Below are 16713 nucleotides of genomic sequence, written 5' to 3'. Positions count from 1 at the left end.
TGTCGTAAGAGGCGACTAACGGGATCGGGCGGTCAGGTTTGCTGACTTGGTTGATGCATGTCATCGTATCCCAATTGCGTGGATCAATGCTCATGATGTCAATCACTGGATTGTGTGGTCCAGACTCGATTATTTACAGACCGCCGTCATATAGCTGGGATATTGCTTAGTGCGGCGTTAAACAACCAACCAACAGTGGTAAATGTGACGTACATATTGTACTGATGATGATGAAGATCATGATGAGTACATTTCTGAAGAGCCAAATTCCACGCCCGTCGGTATGGTATGACCATAACGCTTCAACACTATAAGCACGGTCAATGGATCAGTGGACCTTAAAATGTCACTCTCAGCTCCTTGGGGAGTATACAACCAATGTGTGCATGACTTGGTAAATCTGGTGTAGTATCAAGCAGTCGTTGCGACAAATGGTGAATATAAGCGACACTGGTGACTCTTGGTACCAATATATACTGAACAACAAAAGTTCCTGTGACATTGAATAAGATTTAATGTTTATGTTTTTTACCAAATCTGAAACAATTTCGGTTTGCAACAGATAAAAGACGCCTGTGAGTGTTCAAATGGTTTAATTTGCCACACTGACTTCAGAAAATGCGTGATTTCATAAAAAAAAACATGAACATGCCAAAATGTCAATTTACAAATCAATAGCGTGTGTGTCCACCTCTGGTTGCGATGCAAGCAACACATCTTCGTCTCATGGAATGGACCAGGCGTCGCACAAAGTCCTGTTGCATATCTGTCCATATTTGCTGGAGCATGTTTCGAAGTTCCTGGAGTGTCTGTGGAACATGTGGTTGACGTCAAAGGCTCCGATCCATCTCATCCCACATGTGCTCGATTAGTGAGAGATCAGGGGAGCGAGCCGGCCAGGGGATGACATTCACGTTGTTTGGTTGAAGGGAATCCTAAACAAGTCGAGCAATATGAGGCCGGGCATTGTCATGTTGAAAGGTAATGCCTTGGCCATGACGACGCAAAAACGGTAGAACAATAGGGCCGATGATCTCGTCAGTGAATAGAACTTGTCCCGACTGCATGTCTGCACCACTGTATAGGTGCTTGACGGTGGCTTCCTGTCAAAAAGGGACGTCTGGCGGCAATCCCTGCACATCTGAGACGACGACGTACGGTTTGTGAAGATATTCGTCGAAGGCCAGGGATGCTTCTTGCAGTCACTGTTGCTGGCTGGAATCGATTTCGTAGGTGTGTTGTTCGAATCCAGTTGTCTTGTGGATTATTGGTTACGCGTGGCCTGCCACTCCGAGGATGGTCTCTGACTGCATTCGTCTGTTGCCAACGTTGCCATGAACACTAAATGGTGTTTCCGTGGACGTTAAATTGTCTTGCAACATCACGTTGACTCGATCCTGCTTCAAGCATACCAATGGATCGCAGACGCTCATTTTCGGACAGGCGTGGCATTTCGTAATGTTGAATAATTGCGTAATTTTGTTGTTTTTCTGAGTGTTTGTCAGCACGATGCTAAATATACATATGGAATCCCGTTAACGCACATGTTTTTATACCCATTCTTGGGTAGTGAAATGCATGGGGCTTGCATAAAAGTCAACTTTTGCATGGAATGCATGCTTTTCTGTAGCAGTTGCGTTTTTGTGACTTGATGCCATACATGTAGTACAATATTGAAAACCAAACTTTACTTACACTTTAAAATACACTAAAATATTGGTGTCACAGGAACTTTGTTGTTGAGTATATGTTTCACTTGTCAGACAGACATGTGTGTCAGACAGCTGCGTTGATGTCACATGTGGCAATGTAAGTTTCACATGACGTGTGTCAGACAGCTGTGTTGATGTCACATGTGGCAATGTTAATTTCACATGAAGTGTATCAGACAGCTGTGTTGATGTCACATGTGGCAATGTTAGTTTCACATAACATGTGTCAGACAGCTGCGTTGATGTCACATGTGGCAATGTTAGTTTCACATGAAGTGTGTCAGACAGCTGTGTTGATGTCACATGTGGCAATGTTAGTTTCACATGACGTGTATCAGACAGCTGCGTTGATGTCACATGTGGCAATGTTAGTTTCACATGAAGTGTGTCAGACAGCTATGTTGATGTCATATGTGGCAATGTTAGTTTCACATGATGTATGTCAGACAGCTGTGTTGATGTCACATGTGGCAATGTTAGTTTCACATGAAGTGTGTCAGACAGCTGCGTTGATGTCACATGTGGCAATGTTAGTTTCACATGAAGTGTGTCAGACAGCTGTGTTGATGTCACATGTGGCAATGTTAGTTTGACATGACGTGTGTCAGACAGCTGTGTTGATGTCACATGTGGCAATGTTAGTTTCAAATGAAGTGTGTCAGACAGCTGCGTTGATGTCACATGTGGCAATGTTAGTTTCACATGAAGTGTGTCAGACAGCTGTGTTGATGTCACATGTGGCAATGTTAGTTTCACATGACGTGTGTCAGACAGCTGTGTTGATGTCACATGTGGCAATTGTAGTTTCACGTAACGTGTGTCAGACAGCTGCGTTGATGTCACATGTGGCAATGTTAGTTTCACATGACGTGTGTCAGACAGCTGTGTTGATGTCACATGTGGCAATGTTAGTTTCACATAAAGTGTGTCAGACAGCTGTGTTGATGTCACATGTGGCAATGTTAGTTTCACGTAACGTGTGTCAGACAGCTGTGATGATTTCACATTTGGCAATGTTAGTTTCACATGACGTGTGTCAGACAGCTGTGATGATTTCACATGTGGCAATGTTAGTTTCACATGACGTGTGTCAGACAGCTGTGTTGATGTCACATGTGGCAATGTTAGTTTCACATGACGTGTGTCAGACAGCTGTGTTGATGTCACATGTGGCAATGTTAGTTTGACATGACGTGTGTCAGACAGCTGTGTTGATGTCACATGTGGCAATGTTAGTTTGACATGACGTGTGTCAGACAGCTGTGTTGATGTCACATGTGGCAATGTTAGTTTCACATGAAGTGTGTCAGACAGCTGTGTTGATGTCACATGTGGCAATGTTAGTTTCACATGAAGTGTGTCAGACAGCTGTGTTGATGTCACATGTGGCAATGTTAGTTTGACATGACGTGTGTCAGACAGCTGTGTTGATGTCACATGTGGCAATTGTAGTTTCACGTAACGTGTGTCAGACAGCTGCGTTGATGTCACATGTGGCAATGTTAGTTTCACATGACGTGTGTCAGACAGCTGTGTTGATGTCACATGTGGCAATGTTAGTTTGACATGAAGTGTGTCAGACAGCTGTGTTGATGTCACATGTGGCAATGTTAGTTTGACATGACGTGTGTCAGACAGCTGTGTTGATGTCACATGTGGCAATGTTAGTTTCACATGACGTGTGTCAGACAGCTGTGTTGATGTCACATGTGGCAATGTTAGTTTCACATGACGTATGTCAGACAGCTGTGTTGATGTCACATGTGGCAATGTTAGTTTCACATGACGTATGTCAGACAGCTGTGATGATGTCACATGTGGCAATGTTAGTTTCACGTAACCTAAGGTAGACAGCAAGAGTCTATAGGGCTCTATCCTTGTGTAACAATTGTTATTTCTGTTTCAAAAGCTTTTAAAAAGGTCAAGTAAGGACACATCGCTTAAGTTTTTCATATCCACCATATACAAATTGAGGATGACATGAGAACGTAATCTGAAACAGTTACATGTTGTTTTAAGTATTGGCTGTGATTGGTACGGAATATGACAGGGCGTTCACTTCTTCCGGTATGGAAAGGTTGCATGTCACATTCTAGGGGTATGACAAGTGAGAGGTGTGAGTTTTTGGAATGATGCGAAACACCAACATTTCTATTCATTGCACCCGGCGACAGGGGTGTGGACGTCATAGCGACGGTTCCTGCATTCCGACGAAGCCTTCTGTGACGTCTACAGTGAGTGTTCATTATAAAATAGAGTGTTTAACGCTAGTCAGCAATAATTCAGATATCACGGTGGGCTGTAAAGAATCGAATCTGGACCAGGTAAGCCAGTAACTCACACCATGAGCCAGGTCGGTAACCTAGTGGTTAAAGCGTTCGTCAAGCTGAAGGTCCGGGTTCGATTTCCCTCATGTGTACAATGTGTGAAGTCTTTTTCTGTTGTTCCCCGCCGTGACTGTAGTCTAATATTGCTAGAAGCGTAAAACCGCCTCCGTGGTCTAGTGGTAGAGCGTCCGCTCGGAAAGCGGAAGGTCCGGGGTACCAAAAGACGTTAAAAGATGGTACTTGTCGTTGCCCTGTCTTGCGCACGGCATTAAGGAGCTAAAACAAGGACTGGTCGGCTCGGAGTCAGTATAATGTGTCTGAGTGGGTTATTCGTGTTAAACTGCGGCATGGTATCTCAGTGAGCTATCACTATAAATCGGCATCAGTCCGGACTAGTACAATGCAGTCACACACACGATCTACACCCAGGGCACAATGACACACTCAGTCAAGCCTCACACTGTAACTTCCCTAGTACCGTTAGTCGACTTTAACGACACAGTGAGGCCCAGGGAACATATTCTACCCGGAATACGGGGGTCAAGATGAAGAGCGTCACATATCTGACCTGTGACAAACAGCTGATGGCATGAGCCTCCACCCCACCCACCCCAAAAGAAAAAAAGTGTGTATACGGAAACACGCAATCTATTAGATCACAGATCACACATTGCAACCAACCATCGCGTGGGGAGCCTGGTTACCCTGGTTACCTGCTGTGTGTCATAGTTTTAATTGTTACCTTCAAGGGTTTGCACTTGTATTTCAGTAATTCCTTTGTGCGTGCGTGCGTGCGTGCGTGCGTGCGTGCGTGATATGTCTTTTGAGTCAGTATGCTTATATCAGAAAAAGAGGGTTCGAAACCAGTGACACGCCCCTCCCACCCCGACACGCCACTATATGCTACTGTTGACATTCCTTTCATGACGGTCGTTGTCGGGGAAGAGGACCACCTGATATATATGTTACATTCCCCGGCGATGCATGAAAAAAGCAACACTTTGATATACGATATGTGAGTGCGAGGTGCTTTATACTGTCAGTCGTTATAGGACCGCCTCGTCAGTCTCCAAATACGTCTTGGCAGGCTGTCGAAAATTACTTCGGGAATTAACTAACAGACACTCCAAATCACTTTTTGTCACATACATGACGCAGGAGATCGATATCTTTTGGTTTAAAGGGGACTGGGAATAGTTCGGGCTTAACTGACACTTCACTATTTCTTAGAAGGATAGGGCTTGAAACGACAGCATATTTCAAAGACTTTGAACCAAGTACATTTGTGAACAGCGTGCGACGTGATCCGGCGTTGGTGCTTTCTGTTCGTGTTAGCGGCTGGTCTTGAGGTTAGGTTAATACACCTGCTGGTCAAGAATCCACCCGGGTTCGATTCCAGATACGTCATAGTACACGTATAATGTACGCAGTTCATTCTGGATGTGGGGCGGTCGGGTAGCCTTGTGGTTAAAGCGTTCGCTCGTCACGCCGAAGACCCGGGTTCGAATTCCGACATGGGTACAATGTGTGAAGCCCATTTCTGGTGCCCCCCGCCGTGATATTGCTGGAATATTGCTAAAAGAGGCGTAAAAAAACAGCTCACCCACTCTGGATGTCCCCGGTTGTGATATTGTTAGAAGCGGCGTAACATTATGCTTACTTCCGTTTGTGAACAATTCATTAGGAAGGAAAGTGCCAAACTACGAAAAATCAGGGGCTGTGGGGTAGCGTAGTGGTTAAAGTGTTCTCTCTTCACGCCGACGACCCAGGTTCGATTCCCCGAATTGGTACAGTGTGTGAAACCCGATATTGCTGAAAGCGCCATTACGACATGACGGTTGAACGCTGGGATTTGCATACTCCGTGCAGTCCATAAAAAAAGCAGGGGTGGAAGGTTTGCTCGAGGGCCAGTGGGGGTGGCACAAAGACGAATACATGCATTCGTCACCACTCGCCCCTTTCCGTAACCTGCATTCGGCTTGTCCCGGAATAACACGAATTTGTCACGAATGGAATACATGTAGAGCCTGGACTCCTCGTGCACCGAGTCACGTGCCATCACGTGCCATCCAGGGTGGACTACTCCATTCCACGCGGAACTCCCACGGTTTTGTTTGTTTGTTTGTTTGTTGTTTAACGCTTCACTCAATTTTATGATGGTTGGTCGCCTCTTACGACAAGCAAAGTCGCCTTGTACGGTAAACATGGGTTGCTGAAGATACTGGAGCTGTTACAGTGTGCGACTTGACTGAGTGGGGTCTTTTTCGCAGTAGCATAATAATTGCAGGAGAGAATCTTATGGTCCTTACCTTTCTTTAGTAGAATATGTTGCGCAGAAATTGAGGAAGCAATTCAAACCGTGGTCAAATAAATATAGTTGAGTTACAGTGAAAAAAACATGTCATTATAAAACAGATTTCGTTTGATGGTGTCTAACATGAATCAAACTAGAAATAATTATTCGATGTTGTTGTATTTAATACGAGTATCAAAAAAATATTCTAAAAAAAATGTGTTTAAGGACATTAAATTTGCATTGTCTTGGCGACTAATTAGAAACGTTTTCATAATGTTTATAGATATTGGTCAAGTGTATACTTTCTTTTGTCTGGTTCATATTAGCGATGATCTTTGGGCACCTGGACCGCTTAGCGTATAAGTCGAAAGTAATTTACTTTTATACAAAATCCCAAACTTCATCTAGTCATCTATTACTTATGTGACCCTTTGAAACAATATGGTTGTCTTAGCAGGAAGCACTACATATTCGTATATAGAAGTTCCGAGGTTAGAACGTGTACCAGTAGCCATTGCACTTGGACCTCACTACGCCGTTTCCGGAGGTGTGGTCACGTGGCTGTGACATCATCAGATAACAATGGCGGCACTTATCTCGAATGATTGACGGACCCGAGAATCATCGAAAAACAGGAAATTCTTCCCAAATCCCCGCCTCTGGTGACACACACCTTCATAGTTGGTTATTCAAGAATGCTTCAATTCGTGACCAATCAGACAAGCCGATGTTTTTGGTTGATACGGCGGGGCGAGTGGCAACGCCTGGTATGCTGTGGGTAAGATGGGTTGGTATCCGGATACAATGAGAAGACCCATACGTTGTTTTTGTTGCATGTGAGGAATGTTGTAAGGTTATTGAGCAGCTGGTAACTCCAATGCCAGGAATTACGCCAGGCAGTGGCTTCCCATGCCTGTCATAGATTACGTCGACTGCATGCCGGCATTCGAACACAACTAACTTCAATTACTGTGAAGCGCATATTCATGCCGTATGTATTTATTAAGAAAATGTATGCTGAATGTTTTTGGACGGTTACTGTTCTATTACAACTAGAGGCACATAGCCTTGCATTTTGCATTGCACATAGAGAAACGATTCAATTTGGCTTAAAAAGAATGAATAATAATATTATTAATAAGAGTGGCTGAATATTATTTTAAGCCGCATTTGGATGTCACTTTACTTTTTAAACACGCAGTTCAATCTAAAGAGTAATATGGAATAATCCGACGTCATCGTACCCCCCAAAATAATCAATACCCTGTGGTACTTAAAAAATAATTACACGATGCTTCCCACAGTGTATATGTGTGTTGTGGTGGTGGTGTGTGTGTGTGTGTGTGTGTGTGTGTGTGTGCGTCCAAAGAATATAGTTAGAAAGAAAATAATAGAGCTCCTTACAGTTTCCCCCCAAATGTTTTTCGCAGTTCCTACCAAATTCTCCAGTCCGAATACCCAGCACATGAGTCTAGACATGCCTACCGCTGTGTGTTAATTTAAACTTGTGTAGCGGGATGTCCCGGGGTGTTTTCGCCCACTCATCGGTCCACGTGAATATCTTATCCGTATTACCAGAGAACATTGAACTGTTAGATAGAAATATTCCAGCTGTACCACTTTCTATTAACGACAATATCCAGCGGTTATAAAACTACAGAGCCTTGCATCGCTACAGCCATATAAATGAATAAAAGACCTCAACTGATGTTATGACAAATTAGATTCAAAGTCATTCAATTCGTCTAGCCACTTCATTACTCGAGATCGTAAAAATTCAAATTTCTGTTGTTCACAGGTAATTTATATTCATGATATCTGCCGAGTATAAAACCCGCCGACGTCAATGATATTTTCTGTTTGTTCAGACCATACTGACGCGCCATATATTTCATAGTTCACATTTTCCGCTGGATGGCGCTGTGGAAGTGGGAAGTTGAAGCAAGAAGAGCGCTTTTAGACATGCCGTAAACGCATGTTGCACGTGTCAAAAGTGCACGGGGTATGCATTTTTCCCATGCATATCTCACATTTATAGTTTAACGCGAGTACGCAGCGTTTACAGAAATCGACAGCCTGGCGTTAGCACATGTACACCTGTCACTATGTTGTGATACTTGCCAGGGTTTGCCGTGGGGTCATCCACAATAGGTGAACGGGAAAAATTTCACAGGATTCCTAAGTTCTGGTTTCAATACAGACTATTAGTGCAGGTTTTACTATAGATAAGACCCGTGAAGATCCGGTATAGAATTGGTGTTCAGAAAACCATGCTTGTCGTAAGAGGGGACTAATGGGATCGGGTGGTCAGGATCGCTGGCATAGTTGATGCATGTCATCGAATCCCAAATATTGCATATGATTTCAATCACTGGATTGTCTGGTCCAGAGTCGATTATTTACAGATCACCTTCTTAGAACGGGAATACTGCTTAGTGCGGCGTTAAACAACAAACAAACAGAAACATAATCGAGGCGACCCTGCAAGATTCGACCCCAAGGTTTCTGGCGTGCACAAGGGACGCAGCTTTGCACAGCGAATTGTGGGGCCTTAGGTTATCCACTTAGTCCAGACAAAGGGAGGATCCAGCATTTTTAAAAGAGAGGGGTTTAAAATATAAAAATCCTCTCTCTGATAATTCTACTGCCTACATCATACTACATTTGGTTTTCTAAAAGAAGCATTGTCTCCGTCTTTGGTAATCATTAATAATCATTAATCAACAAAACACAAACTACTAAACGAAATAAATCATTCTATTATTCAAATGAGGACTTCCTGTACATCCCTATGTTACTTATAAGAGCACTTATCTCTTCACAGGGGGCACGGGTGGCCCAGTCGTCTAAGGCGCCGCAATTCGCTGTGCAGAGTTGCGGCCCTTGGGCACGCCAGAAACCTATGATTGTGGGTTCGAATCCTGGTTCGCCCCGATTATGTTTCTAGGTTTGTCAGCACCATACCCGTGCTCGTGGGTTTCACCGAAGTGGTAAACGTTTGAGACCTGCATCACTTTGGGTTTTCCTCCCACATTAAGCTGACACGCCGCGATATAACTGGACTAATGTTAAAAGCGGCGTTAAACCCAACTCACTCACTAGCTATCACTTCACAAGAAGCAAAGAAGGTATCAATATTTATTCAATGTGCAAGGTAACTTTTACTGCTGAAATAAATGCCAGATTTATATATACATCATAGGAAAGAGACGGGGTGGCCCTTTTGTGAAAGGCGTCATAATTCGCTTTGCAGAGTTACGTCCATTGTGAACGCTAGATACCTATGATCGTGGGTTCGAATCCCGGTTTGCCCCGAACAATGTCTGATGAGATATGTTTTTGTTTATTTATTATCTGTTCCTTTATTTTCACAACAATCACAAATAACACCTTACCGAGAAACATATTTGAGTATTCAAAATTGCATTAAAAACGTTACCGGAAAATGCAGCAAAACCTGTTTGCATTAAGTAAGCACGAAACTTTCCTCTTGATTGTATGTTAGCAGCTTTGACAAAATGATTGCCCCAATTTTAATGTATGGTTCTGATTAGTTGGTTTGTTGTTTAACGCCGCATTCAGCAGTAATCCAGCAATATGACGGCGGTCCATAAATAATCTAGTCTGAACCACACAATCCAGTGATTGACATCATGAACGCAATTGGGATACGATGACATGCATCAACCAAGTCAGCGAGCGAGCCTGACCACCCGATCCCGTTAGTCTTACGACATAGTAAAGCATAGTCGCCTTTTAAGGCAAGCATGGGTTACTGAAGACCTATTCTATTCCGGACCTTCACGGGCCGTAAGGTTCTGAAATTTGGGGATTTGAAAAAACAAATCTTATAGAAAGAGTAAATTCAAAGTTTCTTAAAATTGCAGCTGGCCTTCGCAATGGTCTCATGTGAATCTGGAAGGGAACCACGGTATATATTAATCAGGTATAAACGCTTTATCATAGTTGCAACAAATAAGGAAATCCTAAAATTGACAAACATTTTATACCCGATTATCACTCTTAATGGACCGCATATTGTTGATAAACTCCCATGGACCTGTTTTGTAAAATTGTTAACTCACCCACTTATTTCATCATTCTTAATTTAATTGTTTGATAACCCCTTTATATATTCTGTACAACAATGTCTGGCTTAAAAGGTGGAAGAAATATTTAAAGATCAACAATACCACAAAGAATCTGTTTTGTTTTTCCCTCGTTTTGACAACTCCGTTTCCAAGTTCACTTGTATATAGGGGTGACAGGTGACCATGAAGTATTGAAACATTAGTCCCAATGGGAAGGCACACTGACACAAACACACTCGTCCCGTACACCTTCACATTTGTTTGTTGTTGTTGTTTTAACGCAGCACTCAGCAATATTCCAGCTATATGACTGCGGTCTGTAAATAATCGAGTCTGGACCAAACAATCCAGTGATTGAATTCATGAGCATCGATCAACGAAATTGGGATACGATGACATGCATCAACTAAGTCATCGAGCCTGACCACTCGATCCCGTTAGTCGCCTCTTACGAAAACGTGAGTTGCGAAAGACTTATTTTACCCCGGATCTTCCTTGATGACACGTTCACATACACTTCTGAAAGTCATACGATCACCAAGGACATGAACCACCTTTGATTTACTGAAATACTCATGTACATTACGAAAGCTAACAGGAACACGAAGTCATCAGTAGCATTCAAACCCCCGGCGAAGAAGAACTAAAACTGACAAGGAAAGGGTCGACAGATCATGAACTGGTAGGTTGTAAATATTTCTTGCAAAGTAATGCGCACTAACTTAGATTTTCTTTATCTCCTCTGCCCTAATCAACTGATACTTCATCGTGATCTCATCACTCCCTCATCTGCCATTTCCAGGCGGACATGATTTCAAAACCGAAGCCGGTTCACGTCCCCAGTATTGAACATAGTAATAGAATTTTGCGGAAGCCCACTTTTTCAATAAACGTCATTCACCGCGGACGTTTTACCTCGAGACGTTTCTAGTGTATATATAGCCATTAGCTTCTGACAGATTAGCTGTGTAGGTTTGGATTACCATCAATATTACGTAGAGAGAGAGAGTGTAGCAGATGATGACGGAGAAATGATTGCTACTACTGCGCTATCCGTCCCACGATCTGGCAATACTACGCTACACCATACCACAGGAACCGCTTCAATTCAAAGAGAGAGAGAGAGAGATTCGGACAACGCGACACGTCATTGAAAACATATACGAAATCTACAACATCATCTTGTGTCTGGTTAATGGAGTTAACGAGATGCCACGATATATTGTATACATTAAAGTTACATAATAACTTTCACGCTTTAATTAATCAATTTACCTTGTGGAGTTTACTTAAAAACACAACGACGTTGTGAGAAACCGGAACGCCCTCTGATCAAATGTATCTATAGGCATCCTTGTATAGCCTGAGGGTCGGTCCAGGGTTGTTGTTGACATAGCGCCCCGGCGTCTTATGGCGACCCGTTGCCCCCAGGGTGGTCCACTAGAAGGTGTTGCGTTTGTGTGTGAACAGTCATTTTCACACTCAATAACACCAATTGAATTCTAAACAAAGTTCAAACTGTCAAATCGACGACTTGTGACTGCAATGTTATTCGATTATTATTCCAATTGAGACGTTTCACTACATCTTTGTTTAATTGGTTCCCTGGGGTACGCATGGAGGTGTTGCACGAAGGTGTGAAATGGCTGCTCTTCAGGTTGAAGGCGATGTGGTGAAATATTTTTTGTTCTCTTCAATGAATTATTGTAGAAAAAGAAACACCACATCGCCTTTATCCGAAAGAAATCTTCGGACTTGCAGTTTGCAACGTACACTTGTCTGATTACGAAAATGATGTTTATATTATATTTGTTGTATTGTTGTTATATTGTTTGTAAAAGATAACATTTGCATGAAGTAAAGGAAAAGCTCTTTCAATAAAGAACAAACGTGGTGATATTTCCATATATTTTATGTTGTGAGATATGTGATATGCGGAGGTGATAATAGAGGTAATTCTATTTTATTACTTATTAGGCGCTAATGTTACAATGTTATACAGAACAAATGGAAGTGAGATATGGAATAAACCTACAGGAAGATAAAGGAAAATCATTAAAATGGTTTCAGTATTGTGTTTCACATAGATTTCTTTCTGCCAAAGATGTACTTTAGATACAGCCCACGTTTCACGTGAAAGATAAAGAGGGGATAACAACAATGGGAGTTTTCTAAACTGAGGGGCAAAAGAAAGTGTACCGAGTTTATTTATGTGATTAACATTTGAGAGAGTTGTTGTATATGTTCATGTCTATTCAACCATCACACGTTCCTGCAACAGTTTGTAAAACGTAATGCGTGGCTGGGTATTTTTATTTTAAAATATATTGGATGGTTCAGTGAAGACTCGGGTAAGAAATGTATTTGTTACCAAGATCCTTACCATGCATCAACCAAGCAATCATGCAAAACGTTTGAAACACTATGAATGTACTTGCCCTATCTTGTATTGCGTACTTGAATATACTTTTAAAAACCTGCTGCGTAATATAACATAACAATCTTCAAATACTATATAACTGTTTTAAAAACAAATGTGACGCGGACGAGCAGTTCGTTCTAGGCTGTGTTTTGTACGTCCTCTTCTGACTTTGAATACATGACTTACTGTTCAACAGAGAAGAGCCGCTTGTCCGTTGCAGGTGAGGTGAAATGGGATTTAACGTCGCGTCCAAGATTGTAGCAACGTGTGTGTGTGTGTGTGTGTGCTTGAACTAGTCCGGACTGATGCCGATTTATAGCGCTAGCTCACTGAGATACCATGCCGCAGTTTAGCATGTATACCCCACCCAGAAGCAGTATACTGACTCCTAGCCGACCAGTCCTAGTTTTAGCCCAGTAATGAGCCAGGCAGGGAAACAACAAGGCCATCTTTTGGTATGGTAACTCAGTGGGCTTGAACTATCGGCATTAGTCCGGACTAGTACACACACACACACACACTCACACTCACCGCTTTAAAAGTGCAATAATCTTAACGTTAAATCCTATTTCACCTCTCACTCTTACATGGATGGGTGTCGACCAGCAGGTGGTTCCACTTGCGCTAAGACTATCGGAGCTCTCGGAACAGTTTAACCCGGGCTGATTGTATATGTCCCTATTTCCCGACAGTGTGCACATGCTGTATCTATTTCCCACGGGTGTATCGGAATGTGTTGTACAGAAAAACACAACACGATGAGTAGATTACGAAGAGCGAAGGATGAATTGTCTGTGACCCTCCTCAGCTTTGCGATTTCCGAGCAGACATAAACTATTAGTTCTCAAATCTGATACTGTTCCACCGAGCGATGACCGCTTTTAAAGCACCCCATCTTATACCCTAACTGCGTGTGTGCGAGTGCGTTCAAAGCGGCGTCAAACCCTAAATGCGTGTGTGCGAGTGCGTTCAAAGCGGCGTCAAAACCAACTCACTCATTTACTAGACCCAAACATAGACTGATGATAGTCGTAATGCTAAGATTATTTGTGTGGGGGGTTAAACACAACTCATTACCTCACTGACGACTACCATCAGTAGTATTCAGACATACAGACCAGACTAATGAGTTGTTTGCTTGTCTGGGAGGGGAGTCCAGTGGCTGATTGTGGCAGCCTCAGACAAGCTCCATCAGCACGGCTGTCTAGATACACACAGCAGGCAGTGTTAGGTTGCACGCAGTGCGTGGAGCTGTTGACAGGAGCTTCTGACGACCGACCAATGAGATTAACACTATCTGGAAATTGAAAATATTTTAAACAACAACCATATGTTTTTGTCAAGTTGGGTAAACTTGTTACATGAGTTCAAACCAACGCCCGAGGCGATCGCATCACTTGGTACCTTAGTGCATGTTCTTCAGACAAACTGGTGAAGAGCGTTGACGTGTCCCAGATCTGATCCCCGTTTTAGGCTTAACAGGTAGGTCCTGATATATACCCTTAACTGCCGACGGAGAACTGATTCCGGCTGCTTGTCCGCGCAGAACTGATCCCTTTATCCTATATTTGCCAGCCTAGAACAAGTTCCGGTCACCCTATACTTGCCAGCTAAGACGAGTGTTCCGATTACCCAATACGTCCTGGCGTAGAACTTGTTCCGACTTCACTATACTTGCCAGCGTAGAACTGGTTCTGGCTACCGTATGTTTGCCAAGGTAGAACTGGTTCCGGTTGGCCTATAATTGCCAGTATAGAACTGGTTCAGGCTAACCTACACGTGCCAGCGTAGAACTTCTTCTGGCTTCTCTATACTTGCCAAGGTGGAACTGGTTCCGGTTACGCTATACCAGTCAAGGTAAACTAGTTTCGGTTACCCTGTTCCTGCCAAGGAAGAACTGGTTCCGGTTACCCTATACTTGCCAAGGTAAACTAGTTTCGGTTACCCTGTTCCTGCCAAGGAAGAACTGGTTTCGGTTACCCATACTTGCCAAGGTGGAACTGGTTCCGGTTAACTTGTACTTACTAAGGTAGATCTGGTTCAGACTACCCTATACTTGCCAATGTAGAACTGATCAAATTTCCAATTTCCGTGCGCTGTCTAGCTGCGTGTAGCTGCACGAAGACGTTAGGGGTAACAATTATGATGTGATTGTGTTGTTTATTGTGAAATACCGAGCTCTAGCAATGTTTTAGCTGTATGACAGTGGCCTGTGAAAATCGACTCTGGTCCCGACGAAAGTGATTGATATTATGAGCCACAATACACGTCGAGGTACGGTGTCACTTGGCAACCACGTCACCGAGTCTGACCACCCGAGCCATGTACTCACCACCCCGGTTTCTGCGGATCACTTCCAATCCGGAGTCATTTAGACAATAGAGGTTAAGGCGTTAAAATGGTTCACCAAAGAACCAGGTACAACGTGTCCCGAAATATTTAACTATTGCTTGAATATTTTTAAAACCCGACTCCAGTAAGAGGCGACTAACGGGATCGGGTGGTCAGTCTCGCTGACTTGGTTGATGCATGTCATTGTATCCGAATTGCATGGATCGATGTTCATGAATTCAATCACTGGATTGTCTGGTCCAGACTCGAAAATTTATAGACCGCACTCATATAGCTGGAATATTGCTGAGTGTGACGTTTTCGTAAGAGGCGACTAACGGGATCGAGTGGTCAGGCTCGCTGACTTGGTTGATGCATGTCATCGTATCCCAATTTCGTTGATCGATGCTCATGAATCCAATCACTGGATCGTCTGGTCCAGACTCGGTTATTTACAGACCGCAGTCATATAGCTGGAATATTGCTGAGTGTGGCGTTAAACAACAGCAAAAAAAAGAGTAAAATCCGACTCACTTGCACAATGCACAACCAAATGGTCAAACCATGAACCAATTAGAGGCAGGGAATCAGTGGAAACCGTGTATAAACATACTTATATCTGACATACGCAGCAAGAGCGCAGTCCGTTGAAACAGAGCAGCTGGGGAGGCGATACAGAAGCATGGCACTGGTTTAATTCCAGGCTTATTAGAAGTGGGACAACACAGATATATAGATAAAATCAACAAGCCCCTGCCATGGCCGGATACCAAACAGAAGAGGTGTTGTCATGGCAGCGTCTACCTGTCAGTAGGTACACGTGACCCGGCCTCTGTACAGGTGTATACAGACGCTAGACACACTGAACGCTGACAGACGGACTTTAATTAGGGCCGATTTTGTTTTCCAAAACTCGGAAGAGAAAATGAAGACAGAGTTGTACTTATATTCTAACAGGTGTTTGAGGTGAGGTGAAATGGGATTTAACGTCGCGTCCAAGATTATTTCACTTTTATTAGCTGTTAGCGACGCGCATGTACGTGTGCGTGCGTGCGTGCGTGCGTGCGTGCGTCTTTGTACTAGTCCGGACTAATGTCGATTTTATAGTTCTAGACCACTGAGATACCTTGCGCAGTTTAACATGAATACTCAACTCAGACACAGTATACTCCGAGCCGATCAGTCCTAGTTTTAGCCCCTTGATGCCGAGCGCCAGACAAGATAACAACAAGTACCATCTTTTAACGTCATTTGGTTTGGCGAGAAAAGGTGCATCTGTTCAGAAACGTCACATTGAAAATTTAAAGAAGCTGCATCCATACTATCATTGAAACTACAGCGTCTTATACCCCTTCCACATGCACAACATGTACTCACGTTAGTAATTTTGCGACCCTTGAAGATCCGGGTTGGGATAGGTCTTCAGCAACCCATTTTTTGCCGTAAACAGCGACTATGCTGGTGGTCAGGCTCGCTGACTTGGTTGATGCATGTCTGATCTGAGGACATCCCATTGTGGGTCATGTCAGAACGA

The sequence above is a fragment of the Haliotis cracherodii genome, unplaced genomic scaffold (genome assembly GCF_022045235.1).
Source record: "Haliotis cracherodii isolate W230 unplaced genomic scaffold, xgHalCrac1.p SCAF_5, whole genome shotgun sequence".
Taxonomy (NCBI): Eukaryota; Metazoa; Mollusca; class Gastropoda; order Lepetellida; family Haliotidae; genus Haliotis; species Haliotis cracherodii.
Note: the sequence above shows the minus strand (reverse complement) of the source record.